At 36.2% G+C, this 15,967-nt stretch overlaps 1 long non-coding RNA gene across 1 annotated transcript; it reads left to right on the top strand.

The window, feature by feature from the left end:
• The first annotated feature begins 995 nt into the window (after nucleotides 1–995).
• Nucleotides 996–2,640, top strand: LOC306652832. The gene is made up of 3 exons (XR_013761558.1): nucleotides 996–1,010; nucleotides 1,768–2,321; nucleotides 2,626–2,640. It is a non-coding gene; the product is annotated as an uncharacterized lncRNA (long non-coding RNA).
• The last annotated feature ends 13,327 nt before the right edge of the window (nucleotides 2,641–15,967 follow it).

Genomic DNA, 15,967 nt, shown 5'->3' with positions numbered 1-15,967 from the left:
ATTTCTCATCTCCAATCTGGAGGAAAACAGGTCTATGAATCTCCTGATAGAAAGGAGAAATACTAATCAATGGTCAAATTCATTTCATCCTTTTGGAATTATACAGGGAACAGGCTCAGGTGACTCCTAAGACTTTCCTCCTGAGTCACTTTTCAGAGGTCTGTGCCAGAGGAGAGAACTTTGGCGTGGACCACCTACAGGAGGGTGGGTTTGCTGCACTCTGCTCCACAGAGTAGCCAATCTTCACCAAGATCTACACCAAGTGAGAAAAGTAAGCTTCTCTCTCCATGCACCCCACATCTGTTTGCGGTGCAGCTTTCTGTCTCTTCATTTTTGGAGAGTAAAATGGGCTGCACAACACTTCCACACATCCACTCCCTCCTGGATACTCCCCTTCCCTTGCTGGTCAGACATAGGAATCCAAACTGTAGAAATAAGACCTGGGACAATTAGTATGGAAATGCCCATGTTCCCTTTGTTCGCATAGTTACCCGTCACTAGTCTGTCCTAAGCACCTCTTTGTTTGTTAGAGGATGGGCTCCCTTTGTCCTCCCTCAGGTCCCCTATTCTTAGGCTTAGGGATACTTATTGCAGGGTACTTTACATTCCTTCTCCTTGTTCCTAAGAGATTTGCTTACTCCAATCCCGTTAGGCGGAGAGCTCAGCAGCTCCATTCCCCAAAAGTAGTGGGAAAAAATGTTTCAAGATTTTCTGCATTCAAACCTAACCTGATTTCTCAACCAGGAAAAAAAAAGTTAAAAAGTCCTGGGTAATCCCTCCCTCCCCCCTGTCTGGCCTTGTTGAAGCCTGCATTGGAATGTAAACTGTAGCAGTCTCAGCGGGAGAGAGGAGAGTAACCTGAGAGAAAAAAAAGTGTTCATTTCAAATCCTGGACTGCTACACAGAATTCATTTTCTAGGATTCTTGTTTTGTTTCGTTTTCCTTTAATGCTATATTTCTGAGCTCATAATTTTGATCCTACATACCTAGGTTAATGATTTTTTTGATCAGTTCTATTTTTATTCAACTCTAGAGTTATTTTTAAACATCTGTGATTTTTCTCCAGTAAGTAAAGTACATATTTTATGTACCACCACCCAGGAGGAATATCAAAAGGCCATTGCAGAACTTCTAAACTTCTTAGCTAATAAGAATTAAAAGATCAAGAAAATAAAGCTTAATTATGTCATCAACAGGTTCAATACTACAGAAAATAGCCACTATAGGACAATATTCTGCACTAGGAATATCAAGAAGGGGACTTACTTCAAGCTCTTGTCCTCAGCTTACCTATGAAGCAAGATTTAACCTGTTTGTCACAAAGGGGAAAAGAAATCCTGGATAAGCACCATAGGCAGCTCAATAACCAATGGCATATCTCAGTGAGGAACTTAGCAAAGTAGCTTTATTCCCAAAAGTAATGGAAAATAAGGTCTCATAATTTTTTTTTTAACATCCAACCTGTCCTGATGAGATGGCTAAAATGCCCTAGGCACAAGGTTTCTGTTAAAACCTGTTAGATCCTTCCAGATCTCAGTCAAGGTTTACATTGAAATGTTAAATAAATGAAGCCTAAAAGCTCAGTAGGTGACCGGTCTCAAACCCAGGGAAAAAAAGAAAAAATAAAGGTAAAAAGAGTCTTATCTGAACTCCAGCAAAAGTAAATTTTATGGTGCTTTTCTAAAGTAATTAATGGACATATCATTTTTCCAGGACTTTTGTTTTTTGTAATTCTATATTTTTTGAGCTCATGATTTTTTTGATCAGTTCTATTTTTTATTCAAGTAGAATTTTTAAACATCTGTTACATTGCAATGGAGATTCACCTATAAAGTTACAAGGCCTTTGATTTTGTGTTATTTGTTTTTATGTCTGATGTCATGTTTGTCTATCAAAACTGAGCGCTCCTAAAGTTGAAATTTAAAAATAGATCCAAATACTTTTATTCGCGTGATTTTAAAAGGTTCAATTTAAATTGGGTAAACTAATAAAAGTGAAATGTCTTTAGAAATACCTTGCAAGTCTCTAGGTGGTCAAACTAATGAAATGTTGATGTTAAACAATGTCTAATATCAATTGTTTCTAGGACTTTTCTTCAGCAGGAAAGAGACAACAAATACTGTTCAGGACACTTGTCTGATATCTTGGTTTTTGCAGAATAACTGAATTAAATTTAACATGTATAGGACTACACAAATGTGTTTATAAAGACATCTGATTAATTTGCAAAGTTAAAATGCTAATTGTTAAATAACGTTAAGTACTCATAAGACCTTAAATTCCATGGGGTATCATACTTAAACATTATTGGCGTTTTCATAGTTTAGTAAATTAAAAAGTGTTTAAAATTACTTTGTGTCATTACTAAAAACAAGGTTATTAAGAGTTATGTCCTAACAGGTAAAACCCCAACCCAGAGGGTGAGCATTCCATATGCTTTCTTACCACTTCCTCCACTCCCCCTCCAGTTCTGCAAAGCTCAAAAGAGCTCTTAGATTTAGATGTAGAGTTACTATCTTCCCTCTCACTGTGTTTCAGTTAGAGTACTATAAACAACAAAGTATTTTATCTTGTTAAAATAGAGTTATTTATCTAAATTCAGAAATTTCATGAGAGTTGTTTCAGAATGTGAACAAAAAGGTGTCAACAGAAAGGAAAAAGAAAATAAAAGGTTCTGGGTATGGAAATATATTTAGTAAAAGGGAAAAGGAAATGTTTCTGGGTAAGAAAGTGTTTATGTGATGAAATACATGAAGGTCTAAGTAAGTGCTAAAAAAATCTGTCTGTAAGTAAAGAGCAAATGTCAACAAGTTAGCATGAAACTAAGTTGTTTACAAGTATGTGAGACAATCAGGAAAGCTTCTTAAGGTTTTTCCTAAGGTGAAATACTAATGTTCTGATATAACGAAGTCTAATCTATATGGTAAAATGACAAGGATTTGAAACACTAATTTACTCTTAACTTTGTGTCTATTAAGTTTTATTCTTTAGAACAATTAGTCTTAAAAATTGAGGTTTATACATTTATGGTTAAACAACTGTTAAGAGTATTATACTGTGTTACAGAGTCTACATTTTTCTTTAAAAGCTAAATTTGGTAAAATATAAAAGTATCAAGGTAATTGTAAAATGGTCACTCTTTGTATATTAAATGTGTTCATATTTTCCAGGTACACAAGTTTTTAAAGCAGGGAATTTATCAATTGCTGCTATTCTCCAGAATAAATTTGTCTGTAATGGTAATCTTAAACTTAAGGAGTACATTTTATTGGGCATTTTTTTTTATCATTTAATGTTCTATTATGGGACCTATTATCAATAAGATATATGCAAAATTGGTTACTTGTTTCACTGAGATAAAAACTTAAATGTAAATGTATATCTAAGAGTTAGTGACAGCCTGATTTGTTTAAAGGTTCATATAGTAGAAGGTAAAAGCATTTTGCTACACAAAAGAAAACTTAAAAGCTCTCTCAGCCTTTCTTTGATTGATTCCTGTTTTGGATATAATGTTAGACTGTGTTAACTAATGTTCATATAGACTCAGGAATCAATATATGTAAACTTCTTAAAATGACATTTAATAAAGAGTGTGATACGCAATAGCAAAAATGGGACAACAATAACTGAGATTGGGGTCTTTGACCACACGACTATAGCATGCCTGGTGCCTTAAAGTGTTCCTGTGTAGGGGCACAAGATGCCTAAATGCTGTGGCAGTACCCTCCCTGGGGAGGCTCTGTAGAGGTGTCCTATCAGGTCTTACATTGATCTCAGGCACACAGCTCTTGGGCAGAGAAGAAAAAAAATTGTTTTGCTAGATAATCAGTGTTTCATCAGCTCCCTTCTCTAGTTCCTGCCCACCTTACATTAACTTTGGACAGTGGACTTCTTAGAGAGCTACACAGAGTTCCTAACATTGCACTTTACAGTTGTGGAAAAAGTTACAAAGATCTTCTAGTCTCTGTAACTCTCCTGAAAACAAAGAATAATGCTTACATGGTCTTTAACCTAATAATAAAACATGTATAAAGATTGCTAACATAACTCTTTAGATCTGCATCTACGTCAGAGAACAGAGTTCCATCTGATCTCAGCTTAATCTTCAAAATCTGTGTTTATAAACCTTTATTTTCTAATACTCCTTTGCCCCTCACTGAACTTGAAAATTTGGTCATGCTGGTCATGGCAAAAGGGGAAAAAATTAGATTCAGGATTAGAACATTTTACTTAAGATTTGTGAAGAGCCCGGCCTTACCTGAGATAAGGCTCTGCCTCACCCTGCTGCATGTTAGAGTGACTCCAAAATAAGTCAGACTACAGCTTATTTAAAGTTATAGTCAAAAGATGTTTTTTGTTGTAAAATTAGTATGATCTCAAATAGGGGATATAATGTGGTTCTCAGTCAAAATTCAAGATAGCTATTATACAAGCTGAATATGTTTTTTCTCTTGCTAATTTTACTTTCTAAAACTGTTGCCTGTTACTGTTTTGCAGAAGTAGCTGCTTCCAGAACATACAACCTAGGTAACTTGTGATAATAAGCCATCACCTATAAAACAGATAGTGGTAACTTCCAGTACTAATACAGACTCCAGTTAGATAAAAGGGTAAATAAATGTAAAATTATAGACATTGAAGTTAAAGCCCAGTACTCTTACTTTATGACTGGTGAGACTGGCTTGCTGAATAATAAAGATCAAACTTAGAAATTGGAATTAAATACAGAGGCCAAGAAAAAAACAGTATCTTGCCCTCAAAGTCAGCCTGAACCCAGGGAATAAGGGGACTTCTTTAAGGAGTGCTGCAACTCTGGGTCACACAACCTCCTGATCAAGGAGATTGTTGAGACTAGAGGATGAAAAATCACTCAGTGCATCTGCTGCAGAGAAAAGTCATGGAAAAAGGGAGACATCCCTGATGCTTTCAAGGAAAGCCACGTCATCAAAAAGACCCTGCCTAACCAATGGCACTGGTGGAGCTAAGAAGCTGCTCTTAAGATCTCTACAAGTGACCCCTGTGGGAACTCAGCTGACTCTTTAACAAGACAGGAACCAGGTCAATTTGACCAGCTTGATCTTAAACACCCAGCAAAACAGTTAAAACCCAAAATACAGCCATTCTTGGGCATTTTAAAGAAATAATAATTAAATGTAACTTAAGATGTACACTTGTATTAGCCCACTAGAATAAAAACTGGAAGCTACAAATGAAAAAAAAAAAAAAGATTCTTCAGCAAATGTTCCTGATAACTATCAAGAGAAACTGCCAGATTCAGAAGATTTAGTCAGTTTAAGACCTTCCTAAGTTACACAGGTAGACTTAATCTATGTTTGCTAGTATGATTACCTAGTCCTAAGTAACAGAAGTATAGAGATCTCTACTAAACACAGGTTATAGCAATAAAGGATATTTTACAAAAATCAGATGACATTAAGTAGCTTAAGTATACTCTCTGGGAACATCTATGACATTAAAAGTTAAATGTGTTTACATTCCTGATAGCCTGGACAATGTTAAAGTCCCCAAATAAAGGCCTTGTCCTCTCCAGCCTTTGCTAGGCCTAGTTATGGGAACAATTTCTCAGTTCTTCCACCTCCTGGTGAAAGATTGACTTCCATCATTTTCATGATACTCAGTGGCATGTTTCAGATGCTGGACATTTACTTTGTACTAATGTCTTTTCAGTACTCATGTCTTTTTGTTCTTCTCTCATAGAAGCACCCACCCCCAGATGACTTTACAACCTGCTCTTCCCCAGCCAGACTTCTACCTTGGACTCCTTGATTGACCCAATTTTTTAAAAAAAGGAACTCCAAACTGCTTGCCCCACACCACCCACTTCCAGCTGAAGAAGCCAGAGTGGTCATCGACCCCCTTCCCCAGCAGCATGGAGTTTCTAAGATTAGAGGGAGAAATAAAGCCAGTATTAAGAACAGGTATTTAGTGTATTAATAGGGGATCGGGTCAAATCGAGGAAATGAAGGCCATGAAACCCATCTGCCTCTGGAAGTTGGAGACTGCCCCTGGGAGAATAAAATGTTAAGGGGCTCCAAAGCTCATTGATTACCAAATTTACCTGCCTTTAAGGGCTGTAAGCAAGGAGTTCTATGTGCAGCCCTAGGAGAAAAATGTTATTTTTATATAGGTCACTCTGGGATAATCAAGGATAATATGACAAAAGTCAGAGAAGGACTAGCAAACAGAAAGAAAAAATGGGAAGTTAGTCAGAGCTGGTTTAAATCCTGGTTCAATTTTTCCCCGTGGTTAACTACTCTGGTGTTCGCTATAGTGGGATCCCTAATATTGTTGCTGCTAGCTGTAACTATAGGAACTTTATAATCAATAAGTTAATTGCTTTTGTTAAAGATAGAATAAATATGGTACAGTTAATGGTGCTGAGGGCCCAATATCAGCCCGTGAAACAGCAAGGGTTAAAACTATAGAGACCCAAGATTGGCTCTCTAAATGTTCTTGGAAAGGGGGAAATGTAAAGATAGAAAGAGCCCACAGCTGTGTAAATACAAATATGAGGCTCTTCCCAAACTGCCCTCAGCCCCTCATAAAAGCCATGGCCTGTGTAAATATGAAGCTCTTCCCTAATTGTCCTCAACCCCTCATAAAAGCTGCAAAGAATCTTCACCTCTTATCTGTAAAGGCCAGGTGGCTGACCTTGCTGGCACAAAAGCAAACTTAAAAGATAATGATAACCCTCCTCTTGGAGATCCAGAACTTAAAATAACATTGTATACAATTTTATGTTAACCAGTTAAAAAGAACACTGTAAAACTGTTTGCCTTTCATTATAAAAAGGCCTGTTGAACAAAGGCTCAGGGCCTCTTAGCATCACTGGTTACCGAGTGCATGGAGGACCAGGCTCGAGCTTGCTAATAAATGACTCTTTGTTGCTTGCATTGATTGTGGTTTCTGGTGGTCTTTGTGGGGTCTTGAGCCACACGGCACAACAGGTGAGGGTTAACATCCTCGTTTTTCTCCCTTTGCTCACTATTCCCCATGAATGGAGTGAAAATTTTAAGGATGAATTTGGTAGACATACTGGCACAAAATGACCACCAAAATCTCAAAGGGAAATACACTAAAGAAAAGACAGAGTGGTTTAGGGTCTTTGTCAGTACACTATCATCATGTTCAGTTAGTGAAGTTAATTCATTCCTTAGAATAAGCCTGAGGCTGCCCCCAGACCGTGTGTCTCCTGTTATTCATATCCTGCATCCCTGTGGTGTATCCATTAAAATTTCCAAACCAATGCAATATTTCCAATGTTGATACAACATTTTAAACTAGTTGTATAGCTGCATAAGAATTGAGAAAACCAGTCTTGAATATCCACCATTATGGTATACTAGGAAATAGGCTCAGTACCCCCAAAGTCCCCATTCTATATCTCTTCATTCCCTTCTATTCCCCCAAATTCCCCATGAATCGTTTTTTTTTTCTCCACATCATCCAGAAAGTCATGCAGTATGAATCACAAAGGTGTGTCATTTTGGATCAACTGTTTTCCTTAGCAACAGTCATTTTGTCTTGTTAGCTCATTTCTTGTTTTGTTGTCAAGTGACACTTTATTTGTATTAGTGGATTAGTCTCATATGTTACTACTTACTGAAGTTTATCTTGTTTGCTTCCTGTTCATAGCAATTATGAATGAAGAAGCTGTGAACTTTTTTATGCTAGTCATTTTGTAGACATAAGCTTTTTACTACAATGGATAAGCAGCCAGGAATGCGATTGAAGATTATATGTGCAACATATTTGGCCTTGCAAAGAAGTTGCAAATTTTCTTTTGCAGTGTCCCTCTGGAAATGTATGAGAGAGTCCCTGTTCTCTTTCTCAGCACTTGATATTGTCAGATTTCAGATTTTGCCCACTCATATAGGAGTGTTTAAAATGAAATACGGTAATAATATATGAGTGTTAGGATGTTTTCTTAGAATTATTTGCCATCTGAATATCTTCTTTTTTGCAGGTTGACTCATAGCAGCTCTGCTTTTGGACATTTCACCGTGAAGGCTTCAAGCACCTGCAGATATCTGTAACAATGTAATCACAGTAGATGAAGTAGAATACTCTCACTGTGACCTTTGATAATCACATAATGTCATCATTGTGGCCTCTGTGTTGTATCTTCAGATACTCGCATAACACCCTCACTGTGGCCTTTGACATATAATACCCTCACTGGGGTCTTCTACACACAAATAGTAGCCCCAATGTGTCCTCTGACATTCACATAATATCCTAACTTAATAACTTGACTGTGGCCATCAACAGTCACATAATATTCTGCCTATGGCCTCTGACACTCATATAATACCCTCACCATGATGTCTGAAACTCACATAATATCCTCACTGTTCCTCTCACAAAATAAAATATCTTCTCTGCATCTACAGAAACTTACATAGTGGCCTAACTTTGACTTCAATATTCACATAATCCTCAGTGTGGCCTCTGAAATTCCCATAATGACAACACTATTACCTCTGACACTGAAATCATATATTTGTTGTCATCTCTGATACAAATACCCTCTCTATTACCTTTGACACACAATTCCATCTTCTGGCCTCTGACAATGAGATGATATCCACACTGTGACCTCTGACAATAACAAAATATCTTCATTATGACCTCTCGAAGTAGTCTCTGACATCTGTAACCTACATATGTCCCTAATTATGAGCTGAGGCATTCATATAATATGAACAATGTGGCCTCTGACCCTCAAATAATGCCATCACTGTAACTTCTGGCACACACAATATCTTCACTTTGTCTCTGCCTCTAACACAATACCCTCAGGGTGGCTTCTAAAACTCAAGATACCCTCAATGTTGCCTCTGAAACTCATATAGCATCCTCACTAGGGGATCCTACACTCACCTAATACCTCATTACAGTATAGGACAATCAAATAATATCCTTGCTGTAACTCTGACAGTCACATTGTATCCTCAGTTTTTCTCTGACACTCAAATAATAACCTCACTATGATCTCTAACACTCACAATGTATACCTTCACTCTGGCTGCTGTTACTCACCTAATACCCTCATTGTGACCTCTGACATATACAAAACATCCTCACTTAGCCTATCAATTTCATAATAACCTCACTGTGACCTCTGGAACTCACATTATATGTTCAATGTGACTTCTAACACTGACATAATACCCTCAATGTGGCCTCTGATACATTATATTCAAATTATATATACCCATTTTGTCCTCTGAAAGTGATATAATACCCTCATAGTTGGCTCTGACACTCACATAAAATCCTCACTGTGAACAGTGAACTCATAATATTCTCATTGTGGTCTCTGACAGTAATAGGATATCATCCCTTTGACCTCTGACACACATAATACCATCATTGTGGTCTCTGACAATGACAAAATATCCTTCTTACAAACTGACATTCATATAATACACACACTCTGACACTCATATAATACACTGCCTTTGACCACTTTCACTCAAAATACCCTCACTCTATCCTCTCATACTCATATAATGCCCTCACTGTGATGTCTGAAAGTCAAATAATATCCTCACTGTTTTCTCTAACATAAAATATCCTCACTCTTTCTTAAGAAACTCACATAATAGCCTCACTTTTACCTCTGAAATTTACATAATATCCTCACTGTGCCTCTAAAAGTCACATAGTATACTCACTATGACCTGTGACACTAAAATCATACACTCACTGACATCTCTGACACATACCACCTCTTTATTCCCTCTGGAACTGATACAATACTCTCACTTGGCCTCTGAAAATGAGAGGACATCTGCATTGTGACCTCTGACAAAAACATAATGTCCTCATTCTGACCTTCTATACTCACATAATATTCTCAAAATAATTTCTAACATTTATGTATTACACTCACTGTGACTTTTGCCATCTGCCATCTACATAAATCCATCAGCATAACATGAGACACTCAAATAATACCCACATTATGTACTCTGACACTCACATAATGCCATAACTGTGACTTCTGACATTCATACAATATTCTCGATTCACCTCTGATCCTCACAATATAACTTCACTCTCATGTCTGACACACAATACCCTCAGGGTGATCTCTAACACAAATATTATCTTTGCTGTGGCTTCTGATGCTCACAAGATACCCTCATTTTGGTTTTTGACACTTACATAATACCTTCACTGTAACTTCTGACACTCACATAATATGCTCATTGTGACATCTGATACTCACATGATACCCAACTTTTGCCTCTGACGCTAAAAATAATTCTCAAAATGATCTCTCCATTGTAAAATACCCTCAATGGAACCCCTGACACTTACATAGTATACTTTTTGGCCTGTGTCATTAAAATAATACCCTCAATATGACTTCTAACATCATACAATACACCCACTGTGGCCTCTGACACATAATACTCTTGCTATTACCTCTGACCCTCACCTAATCTCCCCACAGTGGCCTCTTATACTCACATAGCATATGCAGTATGACCTCTTACACTTACATAATACCCTCATTCTGGACTCTGACAATGACATAATGCCTGGATCATAGTATCAATGATACATAATAACCACACTGTGAGCTATAATCTTCTCATAATATCCTCACTGTGTCCTCTGACATTAATATAATACCCTAACTATTGCCACTAGCACTCACATAATTTTCTCACTCTTTCCTTTTACAATCACATATATCAACATTTGCTCTCTGACATTCATATAACTTCAATGTGGCTTCTTTATTCTTTTAAATTTTTAATTTGTTCCTTTTAGTTATACATGACAGTAGAATATATTTTGAAATATCATAAAGCATGGAGTACAAATACCCATTTTTGTGGTTGTAACTGATATGAAGTTACACTAATTATATATTCATATATGAACATAGGAAAATTCTATTCAATTGTTCAGTCTTTCTCATTCCCATCTCTTCTCTTTTCTCCCCACTCATCCCTATGAAATCTGGCAAATCTCCTGATCTCTCCCATCTAGTGTGAGTCTGCATCCACATATCAGAGAGATCATTGGTTTATTTTACGTAGCATTATAGCCTCCAGATACATTCATTAATTGGCAAGTGCCATAATTTTATTCTTCTTTATGCCTGAGTAATATTCCATTTTGCATATGTACCACATTTTCTTTATCCATTCATTTGTTGAAGGGCACTTATGTTGGTTCTATAGCCTAGCTATTGTGATTTGAAAAGCTGTAAACATTGATGTAGCTGTGTCACTACAGTATGCTGATTTTAAGATTTCTATATTTATGCCAAGGAAAAGGTTAACTGGGTCAATGATGATTCCATTCCAAGTTTCTGTGGAATCTACGTAACACTTTCCAGACTGGTTGTACCATATAATACCCTCACTGTGGCCTCTGACATGCAAATAATTTCCCTACATGGCCTTTGACACTTACATAATATCCTACCTTGTCTTATGACAAAGAAACTGTCACTGTGGTCTCTGACATTCACGTAATATCCTTACTCTGACTACTGAAATACAAATAATACAATTACTTTGACCTCTGACCCTAATGCCCTCACTTTGTCCTCTTACACTCACAGTATACCCTCACTGTAACCTCTGCCCAACACTCAGTAGTACCCTGTGTGCCGAAACTCCCATAATACTCTCACTGTAGTATCTAACAATCACATAATATTCTCACTGTGGCATCTGACATTAATATAATATCCTCACTCTGGCCACTAAAACACAAAATTCCATTACTATAGCCTCTGACAATCAAGTAATATCTTCATTGTTTCCATTGACACTCATCTAATATCCTAACTGTGACAACTGCCACTTACTTAGTATATATAGAGTAAGAGCCTGTATTCTTGACAGAATCTCACAAAAACAGGGGAAAAGTTTTGGAAAGAAATACAGAGAAACAGAGTAGTATCAGTCAAGGGCATTTCCAGAGCCCTTTTGTGAAAGGACGTTCTAAATAACACATGAACAGGGTAAAGAACTGAAGACATTTATCTTTAATTGTTAGTTAAGTATTTTAATTTAACAGTTTGTGTTGGATTAGTGGCTGAATCCTATTAGAAGTCAACAAACATTCTTTTTTTTCTGTTTACATACTACCCATATATGGAATATTGGCATGTTTTTGTAGAAAGCAGCAGAATGGGACTTTAAACTAGGAGTTCATCAGTTTGAATGCCTCTGACTAGATAGTTGAAGCAAATAAGGTCCCACATATGCTCTTAATAAATGCAATGAAACTTTTTATTTCAAGGAAAATCTATAATCTAGGCTTTGATAGAAAGATTTGTGAAGATCAACTCTGCAGTTGGAACATCCATAACCAAGGAGGAAAAAATACTCTCCCCCATGAATAAGGTTTAAAAGAACTGGAAGTATTCTCAGACACATTACTAATCTTTAGATGATGCTGTAATACTGCTACCTCTGACACATCTTAAAACATATTAACACAGTTGCAGAAAGACATCTGAGTGCTCAGAAATAATCACCCAGATCTTTGAGTTTCCTTCAGGAAAACTGTCACTGTTTCCCAAGCTGAATTCAGATATTTGGGAACCAGATTGAGAAACACCTCCAATTGAGATAATCCAGTTACCACTTTCTTTTCCTTCAAAGACCACACAAATTCCTGGACATGATGTTTGACTTACCTTCTATCAACACCCAACTAGGAAGACTGTGATCCACCCACAATTGACTAGAAAATGTACTTGAAAGATATTTTTGTGAAGTAAGTTTTCATTTCAGAATATCATTATTTTGAATATTTGAGAAGGATCTGTAAAAAATCCTTTACAAGATAAATACTGCTCATGGAAAAAATACTATTTTCTATATTATTATGTATTGTTCATATTTGTTAATGTCAGTGACATTATAGCAAAGGAATTTATGCTTTTATTTCTAAAAGTTTTAGAATTTTTACATAAATCACATACTATTTGCCTTTTAAAGAAATGCTAGGTACACAAAATCCTGGAGTTAAAATTTTTAACCTTTTCAGTTATTATTCATTAGTAAAAATTAACCTAAAGTTAAAAGACCAGTTGAGGGAAGATGAAAATTCCAGATATTTATCAAACATTAAGGAACAATGTTTTCTCACAAAAGAAGGTAAAAACTGACCAGATAGGTAGGTGTGTGGTTCGCTATAATAATGTCATTCTGACAGCCATAAAAAAGTTGCATGGGGCTGGGGTTGTGGCTCAGTGGTGGCATGCTCACCAAGTACACATGTGGCCCTAGGTTTGATCCACATAAAAATAAAATAAATGTGTTGTGTTCACTTGCAACTAAAAATCTATATATTTTAAAAAAGAATTTAAAATTAATTGTATGGTTTACTTGATTCCAAATTTACTTTATTCTAATATTTTATTTTCTCCTTCTACATTCCTGGTTTTCATTTTGTATGTTTTGGTAGCAGGATTTAGCTCAGAGGCACATTGCCTCTGAATTTCATCTGCAGTTCCTTTTTGTTTCCTATTTTGAGGCAAAGTGTCACTAAATTGCTTAGAGCCTAACTTATTGCTGAGATGGGCCTCAAACTTGTAGTTCCCCTGCCTTACTCTCAGAGTTGGGATGATATACCTCTATCATACTCCTTGACCTTGGTGTATTTTTGAAGATGGCTAAATGTGCCTAAATATAAAATTTAAAAAAATCTATTTTGTACTCATGATGATAAAGTAATTGTGGTATAGTCTACCTAGAAACATTATTTAAAACAATGAAATACGTTCAGTTTTATGTAAATATACTATATATTGTATTTAAACTTATTAGTAAAAGTAAGATCATATTACATGGAAGTTTTAGGTGTATCTTTGAGATAAAGAACTGATAAATTAGGATTTGAAACATTTTAAGTTCTAGAAATTTAAAAACAAAAAATGCTGACCTTTGAGTTATTATTCATCAGGAGTCCTTATACTTCAAAATCACTTATGTAAGACTATACTTATAAATATTCAAACAATAAAAATAAAATCCTACATATTTCATCAACATAACTACTCTACTTAAATTTAACGATGTACAGTACCTCATAAGAAATAAATACCTGTCTCGGTGTTATGATGTAAAAAAGACAGACTTCAGAAAGTTATCTTCCAGCAACTACCTAAGAGAATCCTCTGGCAACACTTCCAATCAGATTTTGAGGTGAACCATCCCAAGATGAGTTTATATGAGACAGACAACTTCATCTTATCTCTCAGATGCCTGGTAACTTTGGTGTTGTATCTGAAATCTGAGAGTAATAGTAATTTTCATGTTGTATCTAAAATTTTTCTGTAGGTAGGGAGGATGTACTCAAAGGAAAATAAATCAACTTCCATTCTCAGACAATGGTACACAAGAAGCATCTAAATAAAAATTGTGTGTTTGGTAGCTTACATTTTCTACAGCACATGATTTTGAATTTTGTGGGTCCCTATCATAGGAAGCAGATCTTAGCCCAGTAATAGTGATCAAAATGGATACTGATTGGCATAAAAGAATAAATTATAAAATATAGTTATATATGAATAATATAAATTGAACAGATCTATTAGATGTGTCTGCTGAAAACATCTCCTGTTAATCTCATTCATATATTCATAAATTTTCCTCTTAGTTAAATTTGATTTCTAAATACCTTGGTTGAGCCCATAATCCCAGTGACTTGGGAGGTTGAAGTATAAGCTTCCCAAGTTCAAAGTCAGCCTCAGAAACTTATTAGGCCTTAAGCAACTCAGGGAGACCCTGTCTCCAAATAAAATTCAAAAAAGTGTTAGAAATGTGGCTCAGTGTTTAAGCACCACTGGGTTTGTTACTTGCTACCAAAACATATAAATACCTTGGTTGCGATAATAAAATATGGAATGTGAACTGGGACAACTGTTTTGCAAAGGAAAGAAGGACTAGAAGGAGGGAATAAATGAGGGTTGTAGGAAAGAAGGAGAAAGAAAAGAAAATTTAAAAAGAAGTAATTCAATGACTAGTGGGATCATTTCCCATGGACTTTCAGGCAGGTTGAAAGGGCCTCCTTCCTGATTGGGCCACTCTTCACTTTATGAAGTGATTTATTTCTTCCCTTAGAAATTCTGATTCCCCAACTGGTCCTCCATGTCAGTGGCCTCCACATCTCCTTCTCGATGCTTAAAACTCAATCATTGTCCCTGTGCAAATCCTATAATGCAGACATGGTTTTGAGAAAAAGTGAAAAAAATTTTACTGTTTTGCTAGCAAATGAGAAGCACAGGGGACTTATGTCCCAAAACTTGTGATTCTCTCAATAGCAGAAACAAAGGGCTTTTAAAACTTGACTCCAAGTCTACATTTCATGTGTTTTCTGTCTACTGTTGTAATTTACTTGTTCATTTGTGAGATAGTCATTTCTAAGATCTTTTGGTACCATCCCCATTGTCTGGGTTACTTTGTTCCTATGATGGGTGTGTGCTCAAGGACAGATAACTCTTCCTCAAATGAGGAATATAAGTATTCCTGTTTTCCCTGATATTAGGGAGGAGGAGAAATTAAGGAGCAGCAGGGAGAAGGAAGAGAAAGAAGCATGTCCAGCTAAAAAATAAATTGTAATGACAGAGCAGCAAGGGTTATATTCAAAGCTAAAAGCATTAAAAACTCTTGAGTCAGGCTTTAATATTGAGTGGATCTGTGCTCATTATGTGACATCAGAGTAAAGAACCTACATGTCCCATTCCAGGACTGGGAGATAATTTCTCCATTTTGTGTCCATTACAGCTCATCCATAAGACTTGATGGGTAAAGTTTGGATGCATTTGAACCAGGCCTCCCTCCTTCCTTCCTTGCTTACATCTATAAAGAAAATCTTTCCTGCTAACTATGGCTTGCCAAATACTTCTTGTATCAGGAAACCTATGTCCCATCATAATATCAGTCCCACTTTATTTTTCCTT

Source organism: Sciurus vulgaris (genome assembly GCF_902686455.1).
Source record: "Sciurus vulgaris genome assembly, contig: HiC_scaffold_611_arrow_ctg1, whole genome shotgun sequence".
NCBI lineage: Eukaryota > Metazoa > Chordata > Mammalia > Rodentia > Sciuridae > Sciurus > Sciurus vulgaris.
Note: the sequence above shows the minus strand (reverse complement) of the source record. Positions and strands in the feature narration are given on the sequence as shown.